Source organism: Antechinus flavipes, chromosome 5, assembly GCF_016432865.1.
Source record: "Antechinus flavipes isolate AdamAnt ecotype Samford, QLD, Australia chromosome 5, AdamAnt_v2, whole genome shotgun sequence".
Classification (NCBI taxonomy): Eukaryota; Metazoa; Chordata; class Mammalia; order Dasyuromorphia; family Dasyuridae; genus Antechinus; species Antechinus flavipes.
Window position 1 is genome coordinate 107,565,040 of NC_067402.1, and position 6,886 is coordinate 107,571,925.

A 6,886-nucleotide genomic window follows, 5' to 3' on the forward strand; every position below is an offset into this window, starting at 1 on the left:
ATAACTGAGAGACTTTCCAGAAGGGAATGTGAGGAATAAAGGGCTATGAGTCCCTGTCATAAGAAATTTGGTTGAAGTAATAGAATATGTTTGTCCTGAAGAAGAACAGGGGCCAGAGAGAGGAAAGGGAGGAAGAAATATGATAGCTGTCTTTAAACATCTAAAGAGATGTCTCACAGGAAAAAAAAATTAGACTTATTGTGTTTGGAAGAAAAAGGCAGCAGATCCAAAAGCAATAATGAAATTACAGAGATAAATTTAAATACAGTATCAGGAAGAGCTTCCTAATAATTGGAACTCTCCAAAAATCCAGTGAGATATCTTGAGAGATTTCACTGAAAATCTTCAAGCAAAAATTGAATGGCCACTTGTTGGATATGTTATAGTGAGAGTTCCAACTCAATATATGGGTTGGACTAGTTGGTATTGAGATCCCCTCCAGTTTTAAAATTCTATGAATCTGTGATTCTGACACAGATTTAACAAAGTATCAAAGCTCTGAATTGAAGTTCTGGTTCTTGAACCTATCTTAGCTTTTATGGCCACTACCTACTTACTAACTCAAATTTATCTGTGGTCCTTTTGCTAATACTAGAATCTTATATGGCTCTCGTGAGCTTAAGTCCCTTTCTATAGAACCTACTCAATATATTCAATTTTGTTAAGCTTGAAGCCCTGTGTTGCTTCTTCCAGTCTTTTTAAGGACTGGAACCTTGCCTCCAAATGTCAGCCTCTATCATTGGATTCCCACTTGTTGATACATATTTCTCAAGTTGATTGCCTGTTTTTCTGCTTTCCTATTACCTCCTTGCCTTCCACACAACTCCCCTGACACCATACTCTGATACCTGCCTTCTTAGATACTCTATTCAACACTATTGAACTTCCTTGGTACTGACTGCTAACTCATCCAGATTGCTCTCTGTAGCTTCCTGACATGTTAGTTATTCGCTAAGGCTACTTTCTTCTGGCCCCAGCGGAGACCTAGGTCAATTGCCAGATCTGCTATTGGCTACAAGAACCTATGTAATCTATAGTTGCTGGTGATCACAAATATGAAAAGTTTGCCTTATACAAAGCTCTGGTATTGACTTTACAATGTGAACTCCTAGAACTCACTTTATACCTATAAGCTATAGTTTTCTTATCTATAAAATGAGGAGGTTGGACCAAATGATCTCTAATGTCCTTTCCTAATTTAAAATTCTATGAATCTCTTAATTTGATTCTCTGAAAATCCAGCATAAAAATAGAATGACTAGTAAACTGAGGTGGTGTATGCTGGAAAAAGAAAAACAGATCGAGAACCCTCTCACTTCCCAAAACTATCATGGAACTGTCTGAGATTCTCTTTTACCTTCCTTCCTCACTGGAGAAGTTCATACCTGCCTCTTCCTAAAGCAGGTTTGATTTGAGGTAAACAAGGGTTATCTAGTGAGAAAAGCTATTTCTTGTCTTATATGATCGCAAATAAGTCACCAGACATCCTTTTGCTTCAGGATATTCATCTGTAAAAAGTGAGGACTAGATTAGATAATCTCAAAAGTCCCTTGTAGTTTTAAATCCTATAAATAATTTTTCTATTATAAATATATCATGTATATTGTCGATCTGGTATAGGAAATGGCAAAGTAGAGGGAGGACAAAGTCATAGAATCATGTTTCTAAGCATGAGGCATTCTTTAGCTGGTAATTTATTTCTAGGCATTTTGCATATGGAATATTTTCATGGGCTTATTTGTTTTTTTATGGAGAACAAGCTGTTGTCAACAATCAAAGTGATGGATTATTTAAAATGTTCATTTCATGTAGTTTACAAAACATACTATAAACTAAAATACTATCATTGCTACCTTTCTATTTTGCATATTTTAGCAAGACCACAGAACAATACATTTAGCTATGCATAATTCCAGGTTGATTTCTCTAACACAATGCATTCAACAGTCATATTACATTTAAAGGCAAAAAAGAAAGCACAGAAAAGTAATTCCTTTTTTAAAGAAACATTTATTTTCAACTTAGGTTGCAAGTGAATGCTGCAAATTCTACAATATTCTACAAAATCGTTTTTGTTCAGGTAAAATTCCCATAATAATCATGGTATGGGAAGTAAAAGCATGAAAATGAATCTTTTCATAAATTGGATGTTAAACTATACCATTATACCCTAAATGTAGATCTCAACAGTTTATTATTCAAAACAAAGCTGTCAATCAAGTTGTACTGTATTTCCATATGAACTTGATGTAGTTTTATACATTCAAAGCCTAAAATTTTGTAAAAAGAAAGAAAAGTTTGTTTTTAGGACTTTTTATGGATAAATTCTATAATCCCTGGATATTAATTATGTAACAACCCAAAATTGATTTCTTTTTCTTCTTTGACATTAATTCATGGCAAAAAATGAATCTTTGAAGAACCCCCATTCAGTTCCTACCTCTAATAATACTTTATGAGAATGGAAAATTTTTCCCTTTTCTTAATTGAAAAGTTTTTACTCTATCTTTGGCCATAATAGATTTATTATGAGTTCATTTGACAGTATGGAAGACTGTTTTCAAGGATTCATGATTTGACGTTTCTATTATAGAAGGTCTTCCACCCCTAGAAATTCATGATTCAAGGTTTCAAACATCTGAGTGTCCCCATGCAATAGTTTTTTGCACAGTATAGTGCAGAGGTCTTAGACAGGAAAAGAAGCAGATGGCAAAGGGTTGCAATACTTTATTTTACTCAAAGCAGATTAGTTAAGGGGTAGAGAAAGATAGGGAGCAAGGGATTACAAATGTAGAAAAGGATTGGCACAAAGTAGCCAAGGAGATATGGAAACCCTCTCCCCAAAATATATATTAAAACATTATTTTCAGTATACATATGAATATACATTTACAGAAGTAGGAAAGGCCCTCTGCTAATGTAAATAAGTAACTATTCAGTATATTCTTAGAGAGCTAGGATGTATCAGAGGCCAAAAAGAATTGAACACAGATAAGTCTAAAAGATCAGATTTTTATCCTCTGCTTCTGCCTGATTGTCATGTGTCATATGGAATTTGGAGCCAGAGGACCTAGAGTAAAAAGATAGTTCTGCTACTTTTGACCTGTTTGACCTTGTCAATCCCTGTCCCTGTGGGCCTCAATTTTCTTATTTGTAAAATGAGGGGTTAGACTAAGAAACCTCTAAATTCTAGACTCCAAAGAGATTCTAAACTCTCTTTGGCTCAAAATCTGTGAAGCTAAGTGGCTCAGTGAATAGAACATTAGACTTGGAATCAGAAAGATTTATCTTCCTGAGTTCAAATCAAGTCTCAAACATGAATGACCCTGGACAAGATGAATGACCCTGGACAAGTCACTTATCCCTGTCTGCCTCAGTTTCCTCATCTGTAAAATGAGCTAGAGAAGGAAATAGGAAAGTATTCCAGTATCTCTACCAAGAAAACTTCAAATGGGGTTACAAAAAGTTGTACACAACTCAACAATAAAATGAGCCTATGTTCATGTATAAATACACATATACATACATATAGCCTATGTATACTTTTATGTACATAAATGTTTCAAGTACATAATCTCTGTTTATGTATGTATGTGAGAAACACATGATTTCATCCACAGAAAGGAAGGAAGAAAGCAAGAAACATTTACTAAGCACCTACAATATACTAGACATTCTGCTAAACACTTTACAGATATTTTAACTGATCTCCACAACAACTTTATAAGATGAATACTATTATTATCTCTATTTTACAAATGGGAAACTGAGGCAGAGTTAAGTGACTTGCCTACATCATACAGCTAATAACAAAGTGTCTGAGATAGTAGTTGAACTCAACCCTTCCTGACTCCAGCCTCAGCATTCTGTTGTGCCACCTCCCTGCTGAGAACCAAGAGATGGCAATATTAAAAAATAAAAACTTAAAGAAAATATTGAGAAAAAGATGATCAATGGTTTCAAATGCTACAGAGAAATTAATAAGCATCAAGATTTTTAAAAGACTATAAGATTTGACAATTAAAAAATTATTGATAATTTTGGAAAGAGATATTTCAATTGAATGATGAGGTAGGAAGTCACATTGAGGAGGGGTACTAAGAAAAGAGAGAAGAAGCATAAGCACAAATTGAAGATGATTTTCTCAAGGAGTTTAGCTATGAAGAAGAAGAGCAGTATAGGATGATAAACTGATAAGACTGGTAAAGTAAAGTAAGGATTTTCTTAAAGATAGAGGATATCATGGGATCTGAAGATCAAAGATAATAAATAGAATGGAGGTGGAGTAATTTGCTGGAAAATTCAGTAGTGGTCTGGATCAAGGTCACAAAAAGAGGGGTTTATCATAAGTAGAGCAGTAAGTAAAAATGCTTGGTGAATGGCCTCAATATTTTTGGTGAAGTATGAGGCAAGGTTAATAGATGACAGGGTCAGGGGAATGAGTACCATGAAAGGCTCAAAGAGAAATGAGGCTTACTTATAACAGCCAATGTGGAGAGTGGGTCAATAAATCAATTAGTGAGGAATAGAATGTTTGCCTGGTTGCAATGGGGACCCAGTTGAGATTAGAAAACAGACATTTTAATGGGCCAATCAGTGTGTTCAACTGGCTGTGTTCAACAGTCAACTGGCTGAGCCTACTTGCTGGGCAAAGTGGGAACCATCATCTTTTCACAAATTGCCTGCAACCTGAAAAGATACATCCCCTCTACTAATCTTTCCTTTCCACCTATATATTGCTGCCTAATATCTGAAAAGAATTTGCTCTGAGTCCAAATTCCTAGACATTTCTTCCACTCATTTATACCTTACCCATTCCAATAATTCATTGTCATTCTTCAAACCCCATTCTTTACCCTTTACTGCTTGTTCTTTTAATCCTATTCCTTTGAACCCAGGATTCTCTGCCAAAATTTCTCTCGAACTATCCACCCCTTCCACTGTGCATCTTGAAATGATTGCTTCATGGGTAACAATTTTTTTCATCCTAAAGCTTTCTCTTTCAAACTATGTCTATCTCATTTGGACCTGGCTCCCTCCTGATAACACAGCCTCTCTAATCACTCTTTCTAGCACCAGTTGCACTTTCAATTATAACCTTTCACAATCACTACTCAAAGTGAATGAGTTGGAAATTTCCTTACTCCCAATTATCATTTTTGGACTCTTCTGCTACCTCTGTCTTTCAGTAACTTCTTCTTTGAAGTTCATTCAATCCATACCTGGCATGCAATCAAAATTCTGTAGCTGCTATCTACTTGCTTCCAACAAACTGTCCTTTGTTCCTGGGTGAATTCAATATCTGACTCACAATCTTTCTCTCCTTTCCAACTCCTACTTTCATACTAGGGTATATCAACAAATATATGAATACTGCCTCAACTCTCTAACCTCCAACCTCCTCAACTTACTCATTTCCCCATGACTTATTCCTCCCACCCAACTGAATACTTGTAAGGGTTCCACTTCTATGTTCATGAAATCTAAAATTCTATTATCTGACTTCAATCTTGTTCCATGCCATCTTTCCATCTGCTTTGCAACCCAAAACCCTATCCTTCATTCTCATCACAACTTCCAATTCTTTCAATCCTCAATAATTTTCCAAACTCTCATCCCTGTACTGGTCACTCTCCTTGCTTCTCTATCTTGAGCTGATGATATACTACTTCAGCTCTATACTGTACTCTTTAATTGAACCCCTAAACTCATATAATGTTGATCTTGCCCTGCCAAGAATCGATCTTAGACAATTCACTCCATTTGCTATCTTTGTTAGTACTCACATGCTGCCAAATAAACCTGTAATAAACCTTTTCTCACTCTATTATCCCTATTCTCACACTAATCTTCAATTTTTCACAGTCTACTGGCTATTTTCTTACTTCCCACCTGCTTGTGCCTTTACTATCCTCAAAAAAAGATTGACTTGACATCCAACTTGGTTATCTATCATCTCATATCATCAGTTTTGTTGTAAATATTTTGAGAAGACTAATTATAATTAGTACCTACACTTCTTTTTTTCTCTCATTCTCTTCTTCTTCGCTTTCTATAGTTTCACTTCCACTGTCATTTTTTAATCTGAAACTGATTAAATATTAGAATTGGAAAAGTGGAAAGCTAATGACTCCATGAGACATTAAGAAACAATAAAACAAAGTCAAACAATGGGGGGAAAACAGAAGAAAATATAAAATATCTCCCCAGAAAAAAAAACTGATCTGGAATATATTTCAAAAACAGATAATTTGAGAATTATTGGACTGCCTGAAAACCATTAATAATAAGAGTCTAGACATCATATTTCAAGAAATTATCAAAGAAAACCGACCTGATTATCATGGAGTTGGAGGACAAAAATAAAATTGAGAGAATACCAAAATAAAAATTTCCAAGAATATTATAGCCAAATTTCAAAGCTCTCAGATCAAGAAGAAATACTTCAAGTCTCCAGAAAGAAATACTTCAAATACTATGAAACTACAATCAGGATCATACAAGATTTAGCAGTTACCACATAAAAGAGCAGAGGGTTTGGAATATATATTCCAGAAGGCAAAGGAGCTAAGATCACAAGAATAAACTATCCAGAAAAACAGTATAATCTTAAGGGGATAAATTGGAAGATGACATTGGATTAGAATACTTTCAAGCATTTCTAGTGAAAAGACAATGGCTGAAATTTAAAAATTAGACATTTAAACATAAGATTCAAAAGAAGCATTAAAAAGGTAAATATGAATGAGAAATTATATAGGACTTAGTAAGATTAAACTGTACACTTTCCTAAGTGAGAAAATGATACAAGTAATGCCTACAGACTTTATCTTCATTAAGGTAGTTAGAGTTACCTGGACAGAGTATGAGTATGAATTCATAACGT